Raw genomic sequence first — 27,627 nt, 5'->3', positions numbered from 1 at the left:
CGTTTGTAGTCATTGGTTTTAAATTCTGTAGGAGCAATGACAAAAGGCGGGGTGACATGTGCGCCAGTCTGAATGGCCCTGAGGCTCCAGCTGGGATAGAGCCAGCTGTGGAGAAGGGCACCTTGGCCGCTTCATGGACATTTCTGCAGAGTGAGGCCTGTCCTTGATACAGTTCAGTCAGAGCACAATATGGTTATGGGACTGTGTGTGTGTGTGCACGTGTGCTCAGTCATATCCCACTCTTTGCGACCCCATGGACTATAGCCCACAAGGCTGCTCTGTCCATGGAAATTTCCAGGCAAGAATACTGGAGTGGGTTGCCATTTCCTTCTCCAGAGGATCTTCCCAGCCCGGGGATCAAACCCATGTCTCTTGTGTCACTGGCAGTGGCAGGCTGATTCTTTACCACTGTGTCACCTGGGCATCCCTGTGGGACATTAGGACAATTAATTGATTCGATGACAGTATTTGTAACAGATGAGTCAAATCAACTATCCACTTCTCCCAATTTAAAAGCATCTCTTTTAAACTCATTGATGGTGTATGGTACTGCTGCTGCTGCTGCTAAGTTGCTTCAGTTGTGTCTGACTTTGTGCAACTCCATAGACGGCAGGCCACCAGGCTCCCCCGTCCCTGGGATTCTCCAGGCAAGAACACTGGAGTGGGTTGCCATTTCCTTCTCCAATGCATGAAAGTGGAAAGTGAAAGTGAAGTCGCTCAGTCGTGTCCGACCCTCAGCAACCCCATGGACTGCAGCCTTCCAGGCTCCTCCATCCGTGGGATTTTCCAGGCAAGAGTACTGTAGTGGGGTGCCATACCAGTGAGGACTAAATCAAAATACAGATTTCTAGGCGATAGCCCTGGAGATACTGACGCTGCTTATGAAGCATAGATTGTGGTGGCTCTGCAACAAGCTCCCCCAGGTTATTTTTATTTCCACGTTGGTTTGGGAACACATGATGCAGGCAGATTGTGTCTGCTCATTCTTCTCTTACAAGAGGGAATAATCTGGAGAGGAGGAGGGCCCAATGAGGAGTGGGTTTATCACTTACTGAGGCGATGCAAGCTTCGGATCCAGACTATTGGCAGAGCCCGTGGTTGTAGACTGGATATTATTTGAAGGTGCTAAAAGATTCTGCTTAAAAAATGCCCCTCTCATTTCTATTACAAACCCAACAATCCTCACATGACTCATTTTTCTGCATTAGGCCTTTAAAGCCTCCTGTTCAAGGGTAGTCATTCTCTATAAGCCAACATGGCAGATTGGAAAGGTCATTGGACTAGGAGTCAGAAAACCTGGTTTTGGGATTTATTGTATTTCTCACTTCTGCTCATCTGTCTCTAAGGTTACTGGAGCCTCAAGTTCCTTCTTCATAAAAAACAGACATTAGCTTATTAGCTTTCTGGGCTTTTTACTTAGTAGTAGTACTCTTTCGTCAAATTAAAGCTTGCTGAAGACCACCATGTGTCAATTTAAAAATGTTGAGTTGTTTTAATTAAAAAAACAGGCAGATGACACAGAAGCCTGTGCTGCTTTCTTTTCACTGCTTCCATTGCAGTGCTTCCTCCAGAACCCTAGGATTCTACTACCCACATTTAGAAAATTGCTGCAAAAAGTGAGCGCCAGATTCTCTTTATCTTTAAAAAAATTGTTTATTCTACTTGGATGCATTTTAAACTATTAACAGCAATTGTATTTTGAGCCATCAGTTCAAAGTAGTTTCTCAGAAAATGTATTCATCTTTAAAAATCCAGAGAAAAATAGAACATTTAATAAAGATATTCTGGGACTTCCCTGGTGATCCAATGGTTAAGAATCCACCTGCCCATGCAGGGGTCATGGGTTCAGTTCCTCCAGGAAGATTCCACATGCCACAGAGTGCCTGTGCAACACAACTACTGAGCCTTTGCTCCAGAGCCTGGAAGCTGCAACTGCTAAGCCCACACGCCACAAACTGCTGAAGCCCATGTGTCTAGAGCCTGAACTCCCCAACAAGGGAAACGAATGCAATGAGAAGCCTGTGCACTGAAGCTAGAGAGGAGGACCCTCTAGTGGCAACTAGAGAAAAACCTGAGCAAAAGGAAGATCCAGTGCAGTCACAAATAAATACAATTAATTTTAAAATTTTATAAAAAATAAAGATCTTTTGATGAAGCATAGGAGTTATTGAAGAAGGGACAAACTCAGAACAAAACCCCTGAGAAAGGGGCTGAATCCAACAGGCTGAGACATCCTGAAAAGCAATATGTCAGGGGCAGGGCATTCTAAGGGTAAATGGAAATAAGCAACATAGCAATAATAATATCACCATTTCTGTAATTTTGTGGATTCCTAAAATATTTGCTGCCTTCTCCCTTTTTTCCTCATAACAGCTCCTCAATACAGGCACCTGTCCAGCCTCTGTGTCGGGGTTTCTCAGTCTCAGCACTACTGACGTTCCGGGCTCGGTCGCTCCTTGTGGTGGGGACTGTCCTAAGCACTGTCGGAAGTTTGGCAGCATCCCTGGGCTCTACTCACCAGACGCCAGTAGGAACCTCTCCCCCAAATTGTGACAACCGAGAATGTGTCCGGACATGGGCCTGGGGCCCCTCCCAGATGAGAAACACTGGTTTCCATAAAATAATTGAAATATAGAGAAGCTATGAGACTTGATGGAAATGGTACAGCTGTTGAGTTAGACCGTTTGTTCCCATCCTGGGCTCTTTCCCTTTGCAGTGTTACTTGAATGGAGCCATTCATACTTTGCATATTTTTGCTTTGCTTTTTATCTGCTCCTGGAAGCAGTTATATCTCCCAACCATCTATACCCTTTCCTGAAAATATACTTCTGAGACCTGTTTTCCAAAAAGAGCCGTGACTCTCTGCAGGGGAGAATTTAGGTCAAGGATAAGGTCAGGTATGCACACACTCAGCACTCCTTGCTTGAAGGTGTAGTTGCTATAGATTTTAAGCCCAAGGCTTTTGTAGGATGCTGGTCCTGACAGTTGATATAATTATAAAAGACATTCTTTGGTGTACCGTTAATTCAGCTGTCCTGAAGTGTTGATACCTCCTGCATGTTCCTTCTTTAATATTTTCTATTGAATCTTTAATGACCATTTAGAGAAATTAGCCATTAGTTAAAAAGCTCATCATGGTAATGAATTTCTCTACCCAGATTGATATCATGGTCTATAATTTTTAACCTTGATTGGTCTGGTATTGGAAAAGGAATTTATTGCTTTGAAGAGTTATTGGATCGATACACTTGGAATAATGTGTTGGGTAACCATGCCAACACAACTTACATACAATATTGGAAAGCGCGGTGGTTTTAAAATAATTTACAGAGAGATAATTAAGTCTAGTTGTGACAAGACAGAAGATAAATGATGATTCATTTGAAGCCTGCTGGTATTTCTTTCGCTGAAAAAAATAAGGCTGGTATAGCAAGCATTAAATCTAATAAATGATTCGCTGAACAAAATCCCTAGAGTATTTCCCTAAGAGAATTTCCCTTTATGTGTCTTCTTTTACATTTGAGCTCATCTTACTCAGTCTCTTCTCAAGGACTTCAGGGCTCTCATTTTTTCTTCATGGTTAAAAGTACACAGGGGATAAATACACAAGAGAGCAGTGGCGGTCAGGGTCAAACGTGGTGAAACCAGGATGGTCTTTGAGCTTTTCCTTGGTGAACCTTTCTCCTGTTCAGTACCTCACTCCTTTCTCAATCTTTTTGTGTTTAACACGGTTCTTAGTTAACATCAACTACTCCCAGCAAAACAAATAAAGAACTCCAGAATGATTTTCTAGGTTGTACCCTTTGCCAGCATTTCAAGCTGAGATACTGCTATTTCTGGCAGTGTATGAAAACTCTCTTAGGAGTACTCTGGCATGCATAATGTTAAGTGAATCATAATATTAAGTGAAGTTTCCAGAACTTCAATTTCAATATGTTCTTTTCCTAAAATTGTTTTGCCTAAAGTATCTGTATTTGAGTTGTCAATCAGTTCTTCTTTGCTACACTCCTTTGCCTCTTCCATCTTTACCCATCCAGAATCTTACTGTGGCTCTTTGCCCAATGTTCTTAAAAAAAAAAAAGTCACCAAATAAAGGGACACCTTAAAATACTGTTGAATATCTTTTTAAATCAAGACACCATAACCTTTACTTCCACCCATATCATTAAGAAAAGTTTGTCCAGTTCTACTTCAGAGTAAAAAACAGTTATACTAATACATTTATTTGTTTTGCATGATTATATACTAACAATAAGTATACTAAAACTCAATCCAAGTGAATTTTTTATAGCATCATAGAGCCTAATGCTTAGAGGAAGAAAAATGTGTACCTGTTGTTGCAAAGAAATAGAATACGATCGGTGCTCATTAAAACTTTCAAATATTACATTAGAATAGAATTTTGTGGAATAAGTAAAATGAAAGTTTGAGTTGAGGTGTACAAATCAGGTGTAAAAATTTTCACGAATTTACCTAAAACGGTCAGGGTTGCATATCAAATTACTATGCTATTTACAGCCTATTGAATACATTTAAAGGATTGACTCTGTTACTTTGTAGGTATTTTCATGGCTGTTGTGAATATTTTTATTTTTTTTTAAGAAACATAGTGTTGTGTTAATTTCTGATGTACAAAGTAGTTCAGCGTGTGTGTGTGTGTTTGTGTGTCTCTGTGTGTGTATACATATATATATGTATAGTTACTGTATGGTATTGAACATAGTTCCCTGCGCTACATGGTAGGACCTTGTTGTTCATCTGTTTATATACGGTAGTTTGTATCTGCTAATCCCGTATCCCTAATTTATCTCCTCCCAAGCCCTCTCCACTTTGGTATCCATAAGTCTGTTTTCTATGTCTGTGAGTTTGTTTCTGTTTTGTAAATAAGTTCATTTATAGCATTTTATAGATTTTTTAGATTTCTTAGACTCCACATGTAAGTGATCTGATATTTCTCTTTCTCTAACTTATTTCGCCTTAAATGTTAGTCTCTAGGACTGTGCATGTTGCTGTAAATGTCATTATTTCATTCTTGTTTATGGCTCAGTAATATTCCACACATCTATATATGTCACATCTTCTTTATCCATTCATCTGTTGACAGATACTTAGGTTGCTTTCCTGTCTCAGCTATTATAAATAGTGCAGCTGTGAACATTAAGGGACATGTATCTCCTTGAATTATAATTTTTTCCAGACATATGCCCAGCAGTGGGATTGCAGGATCATGGGGTAACTCTATTTTTCATTTTTTAATGAATCTCTATACTGTTCTCCATAGAGGCTGCACCAGTTTGCATTCCCATCAACCGTGTAGTAGGTTCACTTCTTTCCACATCCTCACCAGCATCCATTATTTGTTGACTTTTTGTTACTGGCCATTCTGATCTATGTGAGGTGATACCTCATTGTCGTTTTGATTTTGTGGTTGGTTGTTCAGTCACTAAGTCATGTCCAACTCTTTGTGACCCCATGGTCCATAGCATGCCAGTCTTCCCTGTCCTTCACTTTCTCCAAGAGTTTGCTCAAATTCATGTCCATTGAGTCAATGATGCCATCTAACCATCTCATCCCCTGCTGCTCCTTTCTCCCTTTGCCTTTAGTCTTTCCCAACATCGGGGTCTTTTCCAGTTAGTAGCTCTTTGCATCAGGTGGCCAAAGTATTGGAACTTTGGCTTTAGCATCAGTGCTTCCAATGAATGTTCAGGATTGATTTCCTTTAGGATTCACTGGTTTGATCTTGCAGTCCAAGGAACTCTCAAGAATTTTTTCCAGCACCACAGTTTGAAAGCATCAATTCTTCAGTACTCAACCTTTTTTATGATCCAACTCACATCTGTACATGACTACTGGAAAAACCATAGCTTTGACTGTATGGACCATTGTTGGTAAAGTTATGTCTCTGCTTTTTAATACGCTGTCAGACTTGTTATAGCTTTCCTTCCAAGGAGCAAGCGTCTTTTAATTTCATGGTTGTAGTCACCATCTGTAGTGATTTTGGAGCCCAGGAAAATAAAGTTTGTCCCTGTTTCCATTGTTTGTCCATCTATTTGCCATGAAATGATGGAACCAGGTGCCATGATTTTAGTTTTTTGAATGCTGAGTTTTAAGCCAGCATTTTCACTCTCCTCTTTTACCCTCATCAAGAAGATCTTTAGTTCCTCTTCACTTTCTGCCATTTGAGTGGTATTGTCCACACATCTGAGTTTGTTGATATTTCTACTGGCAATCTTGATTTCAGCTTATGATTCATCCAACTCGGCATTTTGCATGTTTTGATTTGTATTCTCTAAAAGTTAGCCACTGCTGAACACCTTTTCATGCCTGTTGAGCATCTGTCTATCTTCTTTGGGGAAATGTATCTATTTAGGTCTTCTGCCCATTTTTTGATTTGGTTTTGTGGTTGTTATTGAGTTGTATGGCTTTTTGTATGTTTTGGAAACTAAGCCCTTGTTAGTCACATTGTTTGCAAATATTTTTTCCCATTGCATAGTTTGTCTTTTCATTTTATTTATGTTTTCCTTTTCTCTGCAAAAGCTCATAAGCTTTGATTAGTTCCCGCTTGTTTATCTTTGCTTTTATTTCTAATGACGTGGAAGACTGACCTAAGAAAACATTGCTGTGATTTATGTCACAGAATATTTTCCCCATGTTCTCTTCTAGGAGTTTTATAGTGTTATGTCTTATATTTAAGTCTTAAACCACTCTTTCTTTACTTTTGTGTATGGTGTGAACAAGTGTTCTAACTTCATTGATTTACATGTGACTGTCCAACTTTTCTAACACTATTAGCTGAAGAGATTGCATTTCCTCCATCGTATATTCATGTGCCCTTTGCCAAAGATTAAATTACTGCAGGTGTGTAGCCTATTTATGAGCTCTCTGTTTGTTCCACTGACCTGCAAGTCTGTTTTTGTGCCACTATCCTGCTATTTTTTATTACTGTAACATTGTAGTATTTTCTGAAATCTGGGAGGGTTATTCCTTCAGCTTTTTTCTTTTTCCACAGAATTTCTGTGGGAATTCTACATCTTTTATGGTTTCATATAAATTTTAGGATTATTTGTTTTAGTTTTGTGGAAAACTCATGGGTGATTTGATAGGGTTTGCATTAAATCTGTAGAGTGCTTTGGATAGTATAGCCATTTTAACAGTGTTAATTCTTCCAGTTCAAGAGCAAGGAATATCTTTCCATTTCATTGAATCATCTTCATAATTTCTTTTATCAGTGTTTTATAGTTCTTAGCATACAAGTGTTTTACCTCCTTGGTTAGATTTATTCTCAAGCTTTTTTTTTTTTTTTGGTGTGATTTTAAAAGGGATTTTTTTTTTTTTGCTTTCTCCTTCTGGTATTTCATTGTTAGTGTCAGAGAAGTGCAGCAGATGTCCCACAGGTGCTGAGCTTACGAAGCTGCTGATGGAGTAAATGCACACTGGTCCACTTCCGCTGGGACACGGCTGAGATTTCAGCTCCGCCTCCTCGAACTCTCCTCCTAGATTTGTAGAAGAGAAGCTGTGGAGCAAGTGGAGAATGAGGCCGCCTGGTAAGGCCTTGCCTCTGTCCCTTCAGCAGTGCACTAACAATGGGGCTGTTACAGCAGACCTGGGCTCCGTCCTGGACGTGTCTCAGGTTGGGGCTGACCACACTCCAGTCCCTTCAGCCAGTCTGTGCACAGCCAACCCCTGTTCTCTTCCCAGATCTGGCCCCTGAAGCCAGAGTTTCAGCATCCCTGTGTGCACCAGCAGACCTGTGTCTGGGGCTGGGCAGTATGGGAGCTGGCCAGGACCAGCTGTGCTGGCTGTTCTCTATTACACCTGCTGCACACTCCTCGTGGTCTCTGACGTTTCCTATGCGGGCCTCCCCCGTGGCTCAGCTGGTAAAGAATCTGCCTGCAGTGCAAGAGGCCAGGGTTCGATTCCTGGATCGGGAAGATCCCTCGAAGAAGGAAATGGCAACCCCCTCCAGTGTTCTTTCCCAGAGAATCCCACAGACAGAGGAGCCTGGAAGGCTACAGTCCATGGGTTCCCAAAGAGTTGGATACAGCTTAGCTCACCAACCAGAGTGACGGAACCTTTCCTCTTTCACTGCTCCCAGAGGCACAGGTCCTATCCCAATGCTTTTTTTGTTTTTTCTTTAATTCTCTTTTGTCCTTCCTGGTTGCATGGTGATCTTTCTTGCAACTTTGGCTGGATGAGATCTGCTGGCGGTCAGTAGGTATTCCGTCAGAATTGTTCCACATGTAGATGTATTTTTGATGTGTTTGTGGGAGAGGATGAGCTCTACTTTCTTTTATTCCACAATCTTGATCTTTAAACTATGGATTCTTGTAATATGCTGAAATATATATAATACCCTCATGATAATGTATGTGAGCAAAATGTTTCAAACCTTTTGCTTTATAACATGGATTACGTCTTCTTTCAAAGCCTGCCTATCTTGTGACCTAGAACCCTATGGGATGTATACACCTTTAAAAAAAAATTTGATGTCAACTAAAAGTATTAACTATACATGAAATATGTGTATATATTTGCCTTTAATAGTGCCTTGGAACTTGGAAATCATATAACACTTTTTTGCTGGTGGGTATTTTGTTACCCTTTACAAAATTAATTATATAATTAACTTACTACATATAATATAATTAACTTACTACACTGTGAATACTTGAAATTATCTGTGAAGGATCAAATACTTCTTCAGAAAATATGTCTATCCTGATTTTTATTTTTAAATTTAAATGTTACTTTTTTAACTTTTTAGTATTGCAGTTGTTTTAATTTTTAGGATTTCAAGTCTCTATATTCTGTATTACTTGATGAAAAGGTAAAAAGGCATCCTCCAATACTATGTTTTCTACTTCTTCAGTTCTTGAAGGAAATCAATAGAACTTCTACTACATAGAAAAGAGAGTGAGGAATTACGAATTAAAATGTTTTGGTGAAATGTATTTTGAATTTTAACTGTCTTAAATATGGCCAGGGATTTCCCTGGTGTCTCAGTGGTAAAGAATCTGCCAGTGAATGCAGGAAATGTGGGTTTGATCCCTGGGTTGGAAAGATCCCCTGGAGAGGGAAATGGCAACCCACTCCAGTGTTCTTGCTTGGGAAGTCCCATGGACAGAGGAGCCTAGCCAACTACAGTCCATGGGGTCACAAAGAGTTGGATACAACTTATCAATTAAACAACAACAACAGCAAAATGTGTCCGGGCAACATGGAAGAAATGGATCCTAACCAGGCATAACTGGTGGTCCTAAGTCACTGCTTAAATATAGCCAGCACTTCATTTGTTTAATGACACACTCAAGTTACCGATACAGTAAAGATGGCAATAAGCATTTATTCATATCCTCTCAAGATGTTTTAGAGAAGGCAATGGCAACCCACTCCAGTACTCTTGTCTGGAAAATCCCATGGACAGAGGAGCCTGGTGGGCTGCAGCGCCTGGGGTCACTGAGAGTCGGACACGACTGAGTGACTTCACTTTCACTTTTCACTTTCATGCATTGGAGAAGGAAATGGCAACCCACTCCAGTGTTCTTGCCTGGAGAATCCCAGGGACGGGGGAGCCTGGTGGGCTGCTGTTTATGGGGTCTCACAGAGTTGGACACAACTGAAGGGACTTAGCAGCAGCAGCAGCAGCAAGACGTTTTTACCTCTGTGTAGAAATTAGTTGTTTTTAATTTTATGTGCAGTAATAAAATTTCCTTTTTGTTTTTAATCCATGGCCCTGAACAATTAAAAGTGTTACTAGACTGTTTTTAAATTGAATATATCTATGACTTCTCTAAACATTTGCTCGTGGGCCTATATGGAATATGGTATGGGAGACTTACACAAGTAACCCAGCAGACTCTGAGCTACTTAAAGGAAGGTAGCCATCTCATAAATCTTTGTATTTCTAATGCTTCCCTCGATAGTAACATCATAGTGTGCAAGAAATACAATCGTGTTGTTTCCTAAACATCTTCCCTCTAAGGACCAGTTTTAATATACCAGATACAAGTTTGCCAATACACGAGCGGCCCAAAGAATTGATAAAAATTATCAGTATCATTCATCATTGCTCAAAGATCTGTTTTCAGTTTTGCTATATAGACTCACCCCTAAGGTCAAAATTATAACAAGAACAACTTACGACTTCTTTTGGTTTTATTTTGTTTATTTTTGGCTGTGCTCGCTTTGTGGGCCTTTCTCTGGTTTTGCTAAGTGGGGGCATCCCTGCAGTGTTCTGCCTTCTCATGACAGTGGGTTCTGTTGCACTGGATTCTAGAGCTCGGGCTCTAAGACACTTGAGCTCCAGTAGTTGTAGCACAAGAGCTCAGTAGTTGCTGTTCTTGGGCTCTAGAGCACAGGCTCAATAGCTGTGGCGCAGGGGCTTTTTAGTTGCTCCATGGCATGTACAATATTCCCAGGCCAGGGAGCAAACCCATGTCTCCTGCATTGGCAGGTGGATTCTTTACTGCTGATCCACCAGGGAAGCCCTGCAGCTTCTTTTTAAAAAGCAGTTGGTGAGGTAGCCAGATCAGGTGCTTCAATATATTCTACTTATTTGAACTGGCAAATGATTTACAACCAAGGACAATAGCAAGTAATCGACAAGGTTTTAATTCTTACTGTTCTCCCTGGTGTCACCTAAAATCAGGTTGTGGTGTCCATGTGGCTCAGACAGTAAAGAAGCTGCCTGCAGTGCAGGAGACTTGGGTTTGATCCCTGGGTCAGGATGATCCCCTGGAGAAGGAAATGGGAACCCACTCCAGTATTCTTGTCTAGAGAATTTCATGGACAGAGGAGTCGTGGGCTACAGTCCATGGGGTCACAAAGAGTCAGACATGACTGAGCGACTAATGCGTGTGGTGCCCATGAAGATGGAATTTATAGATTATATATATATGAAAGTATACACACCAACATATGTATATAATTGTGCTTATGTAATATTATATATAATACATATATCTTTGTCTATGTTTCTTAGTCTCTGCCTGTTCGTAGGAAAGGATACCACATATATGTATGTGTGAGTGTGTATATATACACACACACTCAAAAACATGTATATAATTATGCTTATATAATATTATATATAATATATCTATATATCTATATATATCTGCTTATCTATTTTCCTTAGTCTCCACCTGTTCATAGAAAAGAAAACCATTGTCTACTCGGACCAGATCTAAATTTTGAGATGGTTCGGAGAGGGGGAAAAAGCATTGCAGAATGTTTGCACTCTGCTGAGGAAAGATATCTTATATGCACCTGCTGATTTTTTAAATAAGACCTTTGTTTGTCAAAACATATTTTCTTGAGTTGTCATAAATTATACTACATAATGGTTTGGGTCCCAAGTTCAACCTATAAACACTGTGCTCACAGCTGGCAAATCTGTTCCATTTTGCTTCTGGCTTACAGCCTTTCATTTTATTTAAGGATCACATCTGCTCAGAGCTGGCACTGGGACACAGACTTGAGAAACCTGGTACACTGAAGTTAAGCCTGCCACCCTTGCTAACTCGATGTGCTGAGTTCTGAGTTTTGGTACACCTCCCCCCACCCCATCTAAGGACATACACCCACCCATACACACACACGTTTTTTCTTTCTCTTAAATGGCCATTTGGGCAGAGTTGGCTGGTACAACTTACACTAGTCAGTAACACTACAAAATCTGAGTTTGACTTATGTTCTCCTAATTTTTTTTAAAAAACACACTATGATTGCTAAAACGTTTATGCTTAAACAATAACTGCAACCACAACATAAAATCCTATGTCCGAAAGTCCTCTTTTATTGTTAGGGAGCCAAAAGGAGAGGTCTGGAGGACAAGAGCTTCAGTCTTCAAGAAATGAGATCTGGAATATCTAACCCATTTTGCAGATCCAGGATGACCCATTGTCCTTAGAAGAATGAGATAGTGAGTTAGTTCTCAAATGATACTGTAAGTCAGGTTCAGAAATGAAGAAACTCTCCTCCATGGTATCACAAAGCAGATATGATATTGACCATCATCACCCTGTTGATTTTACAGAGAATCTCAGACCAGATTTTCAGGAAGCAAATGCATCTCTCAGCTTCACACCTCATACATCCTGAACTGCAAAGCGGGTGAACCAGTCCCTTCTCCAGGGGATCTTCCGGACCCAGGGATTGAACTCTGGTCTCCTGCATTGCAGGCAGATTCTTTACCACCTGCTGCTGCTGCTGCTGCTAAGTCGCTCCAGTCGTGTCCGACTCTGTGTGATCCCATAGATGGCAGCCCACCAGGCTCCCCTGTCTCTGGGATTCTCCAGGCAAGAACACTGAAGTGGGTTGCCATTTCCTTCTCCAGCACATGAAAGTGAAAAGTGAAAGTGAAGTCGCTCAGTCGTGTCTGACTCCTAGCGACCCCATGGACTGCAGCCCACCAGGCTCCTCTGCCCATGGGATTTTCCAGGCAAGAGTACTGGAGTGGGGTGCCATTGCCTTCTCCATTTGCCGCCTGAGCCACCAGGAAAGCCTGCAAAGGGGATGAGCTTGGTCTAAAGAAGGACACTGGTGAGACTGAGTACCAGGTTTCCAAGCTTTTTGTGATTCTGTTCGATCTCGGGAAAAAGAAAAATCATTTACCCTAAATACCTACATGAATGTGGCATTTCACCCCTGCTGTAGGGACCATAAACAAGTTTAAAGAGTCTCCGACCTCACAAAGTTTATTGTCTGGATGCGGAGGGTGTATATGTGTGTGTGTGTGTGTGTGTGTGTGTGTGTGTGTATACACACACACATATATATATACATGAAACAGTAGCAGAAAGACATACATGGGCAAAAAGAGATGAGAAAAGACTAGAAGAGAATGTTACTAAATTCTCGACCACATAAACCAATTTCCAAGATAGTAAACGTTGTAGGGAAGTGTGATCACCAGGGCAGTAAAATCATAGAAAATGCCATGGGCCTTGAACAAAACCTTGAAACATAGATAGCTTATAACTAAGCAAAATAAAGGAGGCCTTTCTGGTTGAGGAAAAAGCCAAGATCTGGCATGTTAGATGTTCAGTAATGAGACAAACTGACCTTAGCAGAGGGTACTTGCTATAATGTTCTTTATTATTCTGTTTAGTTTCCCAACTTTCCTTTAGCAAGTCACAGCAGAAGTTTGGCAGGATACAGACCCCTGGACCATGAAATCAAAGGTGAAAGTGAGTTTAATGTTGAGTAGCCATCCTGACAAAATGCATGTATTCCAAAAACAATGGTATGCCTGCATGCTAAGTTGCTTCAGTTGTGTCCAACTCTGTGCAACTGTATGGACTGTAGCCCACCAGTCTCCTCTGTGCATGGGATTCTCCAGGCAAGAATACGGGAGTGGGTTGCTGTAGCTTAACTCTTATTTACTACACACTGGGTTACTCTTCTAAGGGTTTTACATCTATATTAACTCGTTCTACTCCTCAATGAATCTGTGACATAAATCTATCATTTTACCATTTTACAGATCAGGGAACTCAGGCACAGAGAATTTAAGTAACTTGCTCAGAGTCAAGCAGCCAATTAGTGGTAAAACTAGAACTCCAGGCAGAATTCCTTCCCCAGCCAATCTTTCCACTCAAATACTGCACCCAGCAAGATGCTGCAGAATATTGTGTGCATCTCACAAAACTATCTCTGATATGATCCACAAGCTTCTTTGATTGCTAAATGTCTTTACATTTTATCTAGTTCTTTTTAAAAAGATCTTTTCTGGTTTCCCTCTTTCTCTCTGGTTTAGACTTTTATCACAATCATTTTAAACTTAATTTTTTTTTAATATCTCTGTGTGATGAATATTAACTAGTCCAGCTTTGTGCCTATATATATATATATGAGTTTGATAATTTGGTTTCCTAAATCAGATACATCTGTTTTACCCTTTCCTTTTCAGTACATACATATTCTAAAAAGTGATTTGTAATCCCTATTCTTAGGGAAAAAAGAGTTATGAAACCACTCTGCCTAAAATTAAATCCGGCCTTTTCTTCCCATGCAACTTTCTCTATAGTCTTGTTCAAATTACTTAACTTTTCTGTACTTAAGTTTTGTTTTTTTTTTTTAATTTATAAATTGATGTAATATAACCTGCAATATAGATGATTTTCAGTCTGGGGCAGATGAACCTAGCTCCTTTCAGGAAAGAAAGCACTCAAAGATTGAGCTTGAAGGTATTCCCACTAGCCACTTTTGGGGTAACTCGAACATCAAAAAGAATAATGAGTCTAATTGATTTTAAAGCATTGAGCAAATGAAAGTCTATGAACTCAAATGTGATAATCAAAGAATAAAATTCATTTGCCACCCTGGGAGGTAAATCTTCTACCAAATCTTTACTCTGAAGATTTGCTAATGAAGGAGAAGGAATTAATCATTTACTTTGTCTTTGAGGGAGAAAAGAGATTTGTGTTCAAATGGATAAGAGAAAGGTCTTTTTTCCCCAGCAGATAAATGCAGAAGAATAGAAACCAACATTATGCACCCTTCAGTGAGACAATGGGCCAGGAAGGATTACTGGAGTGAAGAAGTGGTTTCAAGGTAGGATATTTACATGCCAAAGCTTTACTTCACAGAGCACTTAACTGCAGAGGAGACAGGGGAACTTCACAAGGAACTCTTAGGTCACCTCTCCTAACTGTGAGCTTGTTATGCAGTGTATATGGTGCAGCATCACTCTTGAAGTAATCTTGTCAAAACTACCTCAATCTAAATAAATCTGTTGACAGAAAATAAAGGGATTAAGAATTCAAGAACAAGAACACTTGCCCTAAACTCTTCCAAGAAATCAATGTCATTCTTTTTTTTTTTTTTTGACATTTTCCTCATAAATTTATTTCTTCTTTTGTGGCTTAACATGTAATCTACCCTAGAGAATGTTCCATGTGCATTTAAAAAGGTAGGGAGTTGGGGTGGCTGTGCTAGAGTAAAAGAAACTAAAAAATACAGCAACCAAATGCAGTATGTAAACTCTGGTTGAATCCTAGTTTTAAAAAGAAAGTATAAAATATATTGTTGTTGTTTAGGACCTAAGTCATATCTGACTCTTTGAGACCTCATGGACAGTAGCCTGCCAGGCTCTTCTGTCTATGGGATTTCCCAGACAAAAATACTGGAGTGGGTTGCCATTTCCTTCTCCATAAAAGATAAAATAGCTTTATGCAAAATTACATATGCAGCAGAGGTATAAGAGCTATGAATGGAATTTGGCGTTTGAGGAAATTTAAATATATAATAGACACTGAGCCATATTAGGAAAAACATTTTCTTAGATGATAATAGAATTGCGGTAAAAAAAAAAAATAGCTTTTTAAGAAGGTACATGGGAAATATTTAGGTGTAAAATATCATGATGTCTAAAATTTGCTTTCAAATAGGCTATCAAAAATATGTTGTACATACACATGATAAGGATGGTGACATGTATGTAAATAAAGATTGAATCAAAGTGGTGGGTACATTCATGGTTATCCTGCTATTCTTTCAACTTTTTCTCCGTATCCGAAATTCACAATGAAAAGTTAGCAGGAATGACTTCAAAGACATAACAACCAGTTGAAACGTGTTATCCTGATATCTCTTGAATTAGATAACACAGTTGTTTACTCATTTATCAATTTAAGAAGCTTAATAATGATAAAAATCAACTTAAAATTATTTTATCAATAATAGATTATAAATTCTTTCTAGTTGCAAAGGATCAAAGAAACTCAAGACCTATAGTTTGAATTCAAGACCTATAGTTTGACTATATGGTCAGTTATAGCCATTCTGAGTGGACTGGTTAGAGAGAACACATTCAGAGCAGTCTCCCTACATCTGCTGGGTGAATTTAATCCCTCTCCACCTGAAGGGTCTCAGGTGTAGGCATCCTGTGAGTGCTGAAAGAGAAGAGTCAAAGAAAAGAACTCCTTTAGCTGTTATAAAAGGGGCTAGGGTAGGTGAGTGAGTGTGCTTTTGTGATACCCTAGTATGAGAACTAGATTGTTAGTTGATAATTCAGGAAATATTTGTTTACCTAATCTTGTGACAATACATGTAGAGAAATATGAAACGTGACGTACTTGGTATATTGGTTAATGTCTTCCTCTTCTAAATTTGAATAATCTGATTTTATTTTAATAAATTTGTATGATAAAATCATCAAGCCTGTGGAAGCCACCAGTTTACAATTCACGTTTATATTCAGTGAAGAAGTCGTTGTTGTTGAATCACCATATTGTGGCCAACTCTTTATGACCCCAGGGACTGCAGTACGCCAGGCTTCAGTGTCCCTTACCATCTCCCAGAGTTTGCCCAAGTTCACGTCCATTGAATTGGTGATGCCATCCAACCATCTCATCCTCTGTCGCCTGCTTCACCTCCTACCCTCAGTCTTTCCCAGCATCAGGGTCGTTCCCAGTGAGTCAGTTCTTCACATCAGGTGGCCTAGATGTGGATCAGTCAGTTCAGTATCAGTCCTTCCAATGAGTATTCAAGGTTGATTTCCTTTAAGACAGACTGGTTTGATCTCCTTGCAGTCCAAGGGACTCTCAAGGGCCTTCTCCAGCGCTACAGTTTTAAGGCATTGATTTTTGGGTGCTCAGCTTTCTTTATGTCCAACTCTAAATCCATGCGTGACTAATAGAAAAACCATAGCTTTGACTAGATGGACCTTTGTTGGCAAAGTGATATCTCTACTTTTTAATTTGCTGTCTAGCTTTGTCATAGCTTTTCTTTCAAGGAGTACACGTCTTTTAATTTCATGGCCGCAGTCACCATCTGCAAATGGCTGTTTAATCATAAAGGTCTATTGGGGGTTTCTTTTTATTTTAATGATGGTTAATATTCACATTCTTTTTGTTTCACTTGAGGAGTCATGATATTTTTCAGTTGACTTTCTTGGAATATGAAACACCTTAATGAACTGCTGCCCTGGGAAAATATGTCTGCCTACGGTTGCTTCTGAAACTCCATGGAATCCTTTGCACCTGCCAAGTTTTCTAGGTTCACTGCTCTGTATAAGGACCTGTTAGAGGAGTTGGAGGGCTCTTGAACTTTTGATGCTGATAGGTCCAAGAAATCTTTTGGCTTTATAAGTTCCTTCCACAATTGCTAGACTGTGTCTATTTTTCAATAAGAGCATGCTGGGATATCCAGAGAGTATGTTTGTATATAATTCAGAAGACAGTCTCTTTTCCTACTTGTTGCTTTGTAGTTCTTTTGCTTTATTTTTTTTCATTTCAATTTGCAGCTATCTCTGATAAGACACTTGGTGTATTTAGCTAATGTTATAGAATGGAAGCTACATGGATGTTTTCAGTCTTTCCCTTTCTTAGTAGACCATGATTTTTCAGACTCAAAATTCTACTAAGGGGGAAGGCAAGAGTTCATCTTTGTATTTGCTTTATTTAAAGGGATTGAGCTCATTTACCCCATCCTCATATTTACCTGGGACTCACCCCTAGTTTGTGCGTGTGTGTGTATGTACGTGCTCATCTCCACGTGTATTCTCCAGTCTACTAATAGACTAGGATTTTGGTTCATTTATGATTTTCAGCTTCAGAACAGTAGCTGCTTAATCAAATGACATTTCTCTTTTTAAAAATTTTTATTGGAATGTAGTTGATTTACAATGTCATTTGTTTCAGATGTATAGCAAAGTGATTCATATATATATCAGATCAGATCAGATCAGTCGCTCAGTCGTGTCCGACTCTTTGCGACCCCATGAATCGCAGCACGCCAGGCCTCCCTGTCCAACACCAACTCCCGGAGTTCACTGAGACTCACGTCCATGGAGTCATTGATGCCATCCAGCCATCTCATCCTCTGTCGTCCCCTTCTCCTCCTGCCCCCAATCCCTCCCAGCATCAGAGTCTTTTCCAATGAGTCAACTCTTCGCATGAGGTGGCCAAAGTACAGGAGTTTCAGCTTTAGCATCATTCCTTCCAAAGAAATCCCAGGGCTGATCTCCTTCAGAATGGACTGGTTGGATCTCCTTGCAGTCCAAGGGACTCTCAAGAGTCTTCTCCAACACCACAGTTCAAAAGCATCAATTCTTCGGTGCTCAGCCTTCTTCACAGTCCAACTCTCACATCCATACATGACCACTGGAAAAAACATAGCCTTGACTAGACGAACCTTTGTTGGCAAAGTAATGTCTCTGCTTTTGAATATGCTATCTAGGTTGGTCATAACTTTCCTTCCAAGGAGTAAGCGTCTTTTAATTTCATGTCTGCAGTCACCATCTGTAGTGATTTTGGAGCCCAGAAAAATAAAGTCTGACACTGTTTCCGCTGTTTCCCCATCTATTTCCCATGAAGTGATGGGACTGGATGCCATGATCTTCGTTTTCTGAATGTTGAGCTTTAAGCCAACTTTTTTACTCTCCACTTTCACTTTCATCAAGAGGCTTTTGAGTTCCTCTTCACTTTCTGCCATAAGGGTGGTGTCATCTGTATATTGGAGATTATTGATATTTCTCCTGGCAATCTTGATTCCAGCTTGTGTTTCTTCCAGTCCAGTGTTTCTCATGATGTACGCTGCATATAAGTTAAATAAGCAGGGTGACAATATGCAGCCTTGACGAACTCCTTTTCCTATTTGGAACCAGTCTGTTGTTCCATGTCCAGTTCTAACTGTTGCTTCCTGACCTGCATACAAATTTCTCAAGAGGCAGATCAGGTGGTCTGATATTCCCAATCCGTTTCAGAATTTTCCACAGTTTATTGTGATCCACACAGTCTAAGTCTTTGGCATAGTCAATAAAGCAGAAATAGATGTTTTTCTGGAACTCTCTTGCTTTTTCCATGATCCAGCAGATGTTGGCAATTTGATCTCTGGTTCCTCTGCCTTTTCTAAAATCAGCTTGAACATCAGGAAGTTCACGGTTCATGTATTGCTGAAGCCTGGCTTGGAGAATTTTGAGCATTACTTTACTAGCGTGTGAGATGAGTGCAATTGTGCAGTAGTTTGAGCATTCTTTGGCATTGCCTTTCTTTGGTATTGGAATGAAAACTGACCTTTTCCAGTCCTGTGGTCACTGCTGAGTTTTCCAAATTTGCTGGCATATTGAGTGCAGCACTTTCACAGCATCATCTTGCAGGATTTGAAATAGCTCCACTGGAATTCCATCACCTCCACTAGCTTTGTTCCATCACCTCCACTAGCTTTGTTCGTTGTGATGCTTTCTAAGGCCCACTTGACTTCACATTCCAGGATGTCTGGCTCTAGGTGAGTGAGCACACCATTGTGATTATCTGGGTCGTGAAGATCTTTTTTGTACAGTTCTTCTGTGTATTCTTGCCATCTCTTCTTAATATCTTCTGCTTCTGTTAGGTCCATACCATTTCTGTCCTTTATCGAGCCCATCTTTGCATGAAATGTTCCTTTGGTATCTCTGATTTTCTTGAAGAGATCTCTAGTCTTTCCCATTCTGTTGTTTTCCTCTATTTCTTTGCATTGATCACTGAGGAAGGCTTTCTTATCTCTTCTTGCTATTCTTTGGAACTCTGCATTCAGATGTTTATATCTTTCCTTTTCTCCTTTGCTTTTCGCTTCTCTTCTTTTCACAGCTATTTGTAAGGCCTCCCCAGACAGCCATTTTGCTTTTTTGCATTTATTTTCCATGGGGATGGTCTTGATCCCTGTCTCCTGTACAATGTCACGAACCTCATTCCATAGTTCATCAGGCACTCTATCTATCAGATCTAGACCCTTGCATCTATTTCTCACTTCCACTATATAATCATAAGGGATTTGATTTAGGTCATACCTGAATGGTCTAGTGGTTTTCCCTACTTTCTTTTATGTATATGTACAAATTCAGATATACATATATGTATATATATATTTTCATTTTAAATTATAATAAGAGGTTGAGTATAGTTCCCTGTGCTGTACAATAGGTCCTTTTTGTTTATCTCTTTTATATGCAGCTGTATATTTTAATCCCAAACTCCTAATTTATCTCCCTACCTTTCCCCTTTGGTAATCATACATGTGTTTGTGATTCTATTTCTGGTTCATAAATAAGTTTATTTGTATCATACTTTTAGATTCTATGTATAAACAATATCATATGATATTCATTTTTCTGTCTGATTTACTTCACTTAGATGGATCTAGAGATTATCATACTGTGTTACTACAAATGGCATTATTTCATTCTTTTTATGGCTGAGTAATATTTTATATATATATATCTATCTCACCACCTTTTACTTATCCATTCATCTGTTGATGGGCAGTTAGGTTGCCTTGGCTATTGTAAATAGTGCTCCAGAGAACACTGGGGTGCATGTATCTTGTTGAATTATAGTTTTCTCTGGATATATGCCAGAAGTGGGATTGCTAGATCATATGCTAACTGTATTTTTAGTTTTTTAAGGAACTTCCATACTGTTCTCCTTAGTGGCTATACAAAATGCCATTCCCACCAACAGTGTAGGAGGGTTCCCTTTTCACCACATCCTCCGTGGTTCAATGGTAAAAATCTGCCTGCCATGCAGGAGACGTGGGTTTGATACCTGGGCTGGAAAGATCCCCTGGAAAAGGAAATGGCAACTAACCCAGTATTCTTGCCTGGGACATCGCATGGACAGAGGAGCCTGGCAGGCTATAGACCATGGGTCACCAAGAGTCGGACCCAACTGAGCGACTAAACGCGACAACTCCAGCATTTATTATTTGAAGATGTTTTGACGATGCCCATCTTTTAAAGTTGAACAAATTAAGCTTAAAAATCATTTTTTGTTGTTGTTGCTCTACCAAATGGTGTAAAGAGTAGAGCACTTTTATGGGAGAAGCTGTTGACAAGAATTGTTTGTGTCAGAAGAGAGAAAATTTTTCGATAATAGAGTAGAAAAAAAACATCAGTCTGTACTAGCAAAGTAAAACGGAGAGGACAGGAAATAAGAGAGGGAGGGAGAATGAGAGCTTCGAAGTGTTTTAAAATATAATGTATTAAAAGACAAGTTGAAGTTTTAGTAAGACCAACAGATTTAAGAAATAACTGTTATTGAAAAGTTGTTTGTGGCTCATAGACTAGAGATTTGGGCACATCCAGCCATGGGAACCACCCAGAGAGGCAGAAATGGTGAGTAAGACCCTGTATTGTGGTTTGTTTTTTTTTTTTTTCAGAAGGATATGCAGGCAAGGTGGGCAGGTTTAGGACTGCTAGTTTGAATAATTTCAGTGGGCTCTAAGGCATTGGGTCTGGTTCCAAGTTGTCCGGCAAGTGGCCCTGGGGTGGATAATGGGCCAGCATGTGAGAATCTGATAGAGGGGGCTCTGGGTTGGTTGGTTTGTATTCGAAAAGTGCACACTTCATACTCAATGAGTTGTTTCCTGTCTCTAGGGGTTGACTGTGCTTAAGAAGGACAGCCCCTCCAGCGTCAGCAAGGCCCCACATATCAAAACATCAGAGCATAGACGATAAAAGACACGGCTAACGCAGGGAGAAAAAAGATGGCGGGTTGGAGGAAAATTAAGACGAAAGATATAGGGACTTCCCTGGTGATCCAGTGGCCAAGACTCTGCACTCCCAGTGTAGAGGCCCGGGTTCCATCCTGGTCAGGGAACTAGAACCTATATGCTGGACTAAGAGTTCGTATGCCTCAACTAAGGACCTCAGATGTCATGAATAAAAGACCTCGTGTGCTGCAACTGAAGAGCCTGCATGCCTCAACGAAGATCAGAGATCCAGTGTGCCTCAACCAAGACCCAGTGCAGCCAAATACATAAGTACATTTTTTTTAAGTTTTTTTTTTTTTCTTAAAAAAGGCAATACCCTCAAACCAATGATGTTTTAGAAATTTAATTTCACAGTGCAGATAAAGACATCAAGATTTTCCCTGGCAGATCCAAAATGTTTTAAACACTGTCTCTTCCGGGCCCTGGCAGAACATTTTAAACTTTCTACTATAATTACAGGTGGCTTCTTTGCCATTTGATCCACCAGGGAAGTCTGTCACTGCGGGATAATTCTAATTATTTTGGGCATGTCTGTTGTCTTCACTGGCTCAGTAGCTCTGGAACTTGGTACTTTATCGTCTTTTCTATGTAGCTGTTTTAGCACTTTTCACATCCTTTTAAATGTTTGAAGAAGGAAGGGAAAGGAAGATAGGAAAAACAGAAAGGAAGAAGGAAAATGCCAAACTTTTAAGGACTGCCACTCCAGTACTCTTGCCTGGAAAATCCCATGGACAGAGGAGCCTGGTAGGCTGGAGTCCATGGCATCGTGAAGAGTCGGACACGACTGAGAGACTTCACTTTCACTTTTCACTTTCGTGCATTGGAGAAGGAAATGGCAACCCCCTCCAGTGTTCTTGCCTGGAGAATCCCAGGGACAGCGGATCCTGGTGGGCTGCTGTCTATGGGGTTGCACAGAGTCGGACACGACTGAAGTGGCTTAGCAGTAACAGCAGTATAAGAAGGGGTCTTGAGGCTGAGTGTCTAGGGAAACACCAAATGATTGAATTACTTTGTAGGGAGGAGGCTAGCAACATGAGTATCATCCAGAAAGGTATATTATTTACATCACTAATTCCATCCAGCTTGGATGATACCTGTTTCACTGGCCTTATGTTATGATCCACAAGTTAATACTTAACTGTAATTGTGGAGGAATATTAGAATGGAAACTAATGATGAAAAGAAACTTATCACAAACCAGAGTGCTCATAATTGTCTAATATGTAAGGATAATGATAGCTAGAATGAAAAATGAGAATGAAAAGCCTAAGTCTGTGTTGAGTTGCTTTGCTAAAATACCGAGAAAGAGGGATACAAACATAGGGACCAAATGAATCAAGACAGATAGCTACGTTTTTCATCATTTAGAAGATAAACTACAGTGTGCTGTGCTTAAGAGACAATGTATCAGCAGAGTGGTTGTAAGGGGCTGACTGCACGGGGCAGTATCTGTCAATATCAGACGGAGCTGACTGCACTTTGAGAGAGAGATACATATGAAGGGAAAATAGTGTGTCTGAAATGGAGCAGTTTTAGAGGAGGTGGTCTCCCGTTGTCAGAAGCATAACAACACTTCTCAGTGATGGTTAGGTATCACAGGCCCCTCCTTGTGGCATTACTTTATCTATGGGAAGTCACTGTAGAAGTGTCTTAGTGTATGTGTGTCTGGAGAAAATGGGCTTCCTTGGTGGCTCAGATGGTAAAGAATCGGCCTGCCATTCGGGAGACTGAGGTTTGATCCCTGGTCAGGAAGCTCTCCTGGAGAAGGAAATGGCCACCCACTCCAGCATTGTTGCCTGGAAGATCCCATGGACAGAGGAGCCTGGCAGGCTACAATCCACGGGGTCACAAAGAGTCAGGCGCGACTGAGCAACCAACACTGCCTGTAGAAAAACTATGCAGTGTCTACAGTGTACCTTTCCTGGTTATTCTGGTCCTGTTCATTGTCTTCGAACTACTTTGCAATTATTTATTTATTATAGGTAACTAACAGATATGTGAAGGCTATTCTCTTTGGTAGTGATTGTAACTGATTTCCTCCCTTCTAGAAAATCCAGTTGCAAGTAACCTTGACTTTTTTTAAACTCCACATCATCGTGTGCTGTTTTGACTTTTCCTTTGAATCAGTAATAATATCTACTTGGTTCTGTCATATCAGATGAGTAAAATAAAACCTTTAACATATGTTCATTTTTATATCTGTATGAGAGTCATGATTCACCAGTTGCTGAAAACTATCTTTAATATCATCCTTAGAGGAATAGCACCTCCCCAGTTTTGGTTTATTTCGATGAAATATATAAATAGGATAATAATTAGTCCAAAGATCATTTTAATTAGTCCAGTGTCATTTTTGAGGCATTTCAGAATTTAAAATTTTTTTCAAAAAGACTGTTACTCCTTTTCCACCTCCTCCTCTTCTTTCTCCTCTTTATTGACATAATCAATTGGACAGACGCTTTCTTAGTGACAATATTAGGTTCCAAAAGAATGTTTTGTTCAAAGTGGTAACACTATAAATATTCAAAAAATGTATCTCTTTTGATTTACTACAATAAATCTCTGTTGATTTTCTACAAAAAACAAGGATTTTTTACACTGTAAAATGAACCATAGTCTCTGTGATAGAATTATCTTGACAGGAGAACAGTCTGCCAGCTTTATATCTTTCCATTTTCCCTGAGCCTGCTCATCCCTCTTGGGAGAAACTGAGCAGAAGATTTCTCTAAAAGGAAAGAAAATAAGTTCAGGGTTTAATTTTGAAATATTACTTGGGAAAAAAATAGAATGGAATACAGCAGTTGAAAATTTGTTTTTCATTCGGTAAATTGTGTCTGACTCTGCGACCCCACGGACTGCAGCACGCCAGGCTTCCCTTTCCTACAGTCTCCCAGAGACTGCTCAAGTTCATGTCCATTGAGTTGGTGATGTATCCAATCATCTCTTCCTCTGAGAATAGACAGACATTATTGAACATAAAAAAATACCAAGACAAAATGAAAGATGATACCATCTTTCCCCTTTCCCCTTCCCTCCCACGAGGAATTCTGAACATTCTTGTCTTTTGAATCCCGTAGTTCTGTCTCAATAGTGAGAAAACACTAGCAAAGTATTTGTTTTTACAAGATTTGCTGTTTCTCCCTACATTCTGCCACCTGGGATTAAGGTTGTTCTGACTTTTCTCGAAGTTTTCGTTTTTATTTTTAAGTAAATGTTGCTTTATATATTTATTCTTCATTGAATTCACTGTATTTGTTCTGCCTGCCCCCTTCTCCATCATGGGCCATAATGTGATAAAAGTAGTCTTGAACATTTTAATTTAATTGACCTTTAAAAAATATTTTCAAAAGTGTACGTAGTCAGAAAGCTACCTTTAAAGTTTATATTCACTATTAAACTTACCAGACACTTATAGAGCACATGTTATGATCTATTGAGGGCCCAGGAACACATTAGTGAAAGCTACAAGGCCCTTAGGATGCATAAATCACTAGCCATAATCCCAGCAAAGAGTTGGAGCCACAGACAACCTCAGTGTTTTCAGTTCTAATTGTATTAAAGGTTTCTTGAATTTTGACCTACATACTAAAAAGTAGTATATTCTTTAAGGTAAAGAATCTTCTGATATATAAAAATTTTGAGATTACTGTAAGGCTGACCCAAGTTAAAAAGAAAAAAGCTCAGAATAGTGATATTGATGACAAAGAATTCAGAAAAAGACAAAACCTTGACATGTACAGATATAAAATATTTTACTCTTGTGACATGATCTTTTACTCAGGATATGAAGGAGCCCAGAAAAATGTTTAACCTGTTCAAGGGAAGGTCAAAGGAGCACACATTTGTGTGGAATAAAGGAAAGTTGAAACGAATTGGAAACGGAGACAAAACTGGATTTTCCGTAGGGTGGAGGGAGTCAAATAGTTCACTAACAGTTGCCTACAGTTTACACAGCTGTGACAAAGGAACAGTGAACAAAAACAACATGACTCTCTGATCACTGAGAAGGGTGTTCTATAGACAAGGCATAGTTTTCCAGGGAAACAGAAAGTTTTCTGCAAAAGGAAGGGGAGATAATACCAAATAATCACGTTGTTTGTTGTTTTGTTTTTAGTTGCTTAGTCAAATCTGACTTTTTGAGACCCTGTGGACTATAGCCCACCAGGCTCCTCTGTCTATTCTCCAGACAAGAATACGGGAGTGGGTTGCCATTTCCTTTCCCCGGGGATCTTCCTGACCCAGGGCTCAAACCTGTGTCTCCTGCATTGGCAGGTGAATTCTTTACTGCTGAGCCACTGGAGAAGCCACAATAAACACACTAAACCTAGTTAATGTCTGCACATCATTTCATCTGTAGGGTCACAGTGCCATAACCACGCAGGGATGCATACATAGAAGGAGCTGTGGTCAAAGGGAACACAAAATGCAGGAAGCATCTAGTTACATCTGCCCACTCCCTCCCCACCGAGTACCCATCATTAACCTTGACCCTGACACCTTGACCACAGATGGTAAACCAGTGGTCAGCTGCTGACCCGTCTCAGTTGTCCACTCAAACCCAGGAAATACCAGCTTCTGGGCTCTGTCCTGGTAATATTTAACAATGTTCATTCATCGTGAAGCAATGAAAACTAGTCCCAGAGAAAAAGAGGAAAGAGAGTCTGCCAAAGAAGCAGATCTGAGAGAGAGACAGATTCTCAATGAACTCCCAGTTCTTGGTCCCAATCGCTTATGAAGTCCAATGTTGGCACAGAGTAAAACAAATGATATAAGGCCCCCTCACTGAAGAGAGAACATATATGATCTGAAATGTGAGGCACCTTGAAAAAAGGGGATTTATTTTAAGTAAAGCTAGTATCTATTTTCTGAAACTTGAGGTAATATTTTTGTTCAGATACTATGCTATATCTGTTTCTGTTAACTTAAAAAAACAAAAAGTACAACCTAAGGAGTCAAATCAACAGGAGTCCGAAATGCAGTACTTGAATGCAATCTCCAAAATGACAGAATGATCTCTGTTCATTTCCAAGGCAAACCATTCAATATCATGGTAATCTCAAGTCTATGCCCCAACCAGTAACGCTGAAGAAGCTGAAGTTGAACAGTTCTGTGAAGACCTACAAGACCTTCTAGAACTAATGCCCCAAAAAGATGTGCTTTTTGTTATAGGGTAATGGAATACAAAAGTAGGAAGTCAAGAAACACCTGGAGTAACAGGCAAATTTGGCCTTGGGTTATGGAATGAAGCAGGGCAAAGGCTAATAGAATTTGTCAAGAGAATGCACTGGTCATAGCAAACACCCTCTTCCAACAACACAAGAGAAGACTCTACACATGGACGTCATCAGATGGCCAACACTGAAATCAGACTGATTATATTCTTTGCTGCCAAAGATGGAGAAGCTCTATACAGTCAGCAAAAACAAGACCGGGAGCTGACTGTGGCTCAGATCATGAACTCTTTATCCAAATTCAGACTGAAATTGAAGAAAGTAGGGAAAACCACTAGACCATTCAGGTATGACCTAAATCAAATCCCTTATGATTATACAGTGGAAGTGAGAAATAGATTTAAGGGACTAGATCTCATAGACAGGGTGCCTGATGAACTATGGATGGAGGTTTGTGACATTGTACAGGAGACAGGGATCAAGACCATCCCCATGGAAAAGAAATACAAAAAAGCAAAATGGCTGTCTGAGGAGGCCTTACAAATAGCTGTGAAAAGAAGAGAAGTGAAAAGTAAAGGAGAAAAGGAAAGATATAAGCATCTGAATGCAGAGTTCCAAAGAATAGCAAGGAGAGATAAGAAAGCCTTCCTCAGTGATCAATGCAAAGAAATAGAGGAAAACAACAGAATGGAAAAGACTAGAGATCTCTTCAAGAAAATTAGAGATACCAAGGGAACATTTCATGCAATGATGGGCTCAATAAAGGACAGAAATGGTATGGACCTAACAGAAGCAAAAGATACTAAAGAGGTGGCAAGAATACACAGAAGAACTATTATCTTCCTGACCCAGATAATTATGATGGTGTGATGATTCACCTGGAGCCAGACATCCGGGAATATGAAGTCAAGTGGGCCCTTTGGAAGCATCACTATGAACAAAGCTAGTGGAGGTGATGGAATTCCAGTTGAGCTATTTCAAATAC

The 27,627-nt window shown here is 39.8% G+C and overlaps 1 long non-coding RNA gene across 3 annotated transcripts in view; it reads left to right on the top strand.

Moving 5' to 3' along the window:
* LOC133237757 (uncharacterized) overlaps positions 1-27,627 on the top strand; it is a 321,656-nt gene that overhangs the window by 195,551 nt on the left and 98,478 nt on the right. For 2 of the 3 annotated variants that reach the window (XR_009733330.1, XR_009733329.1), the window contains exon 3: positions 14,463-14,556. The exons of the other annotated variant lie outside the window; for it this stretch is intronic. This is a non-coding gene — a long non-coding RNA (uncharacterized LOC133237757). The remainder of the gene's footprint in view (positions 1-14,462; positions 14,557-27,627) is intronic. 3 annotated transcript variants of the gene reach the window in all.

Source organism: Bos javanicus, chromosome 24 (assembly GCF_032452875.1).
Source record: "Bos javanicus breed banteng chromosome 24, ARS-OSU_banteng_1.0, whole genome shotgun sequence".
NCBI classification, from domain to species: Eukaryota; Metazoa; Chordata; class Mammalia; order Artiodactyla; family Bovidae; genus Bos; species Bos javanicus.
Note: the sequence above shows the minus strand (reverse complement) of the source record. Positions and strands in the feature narration are given on the sequence as shown.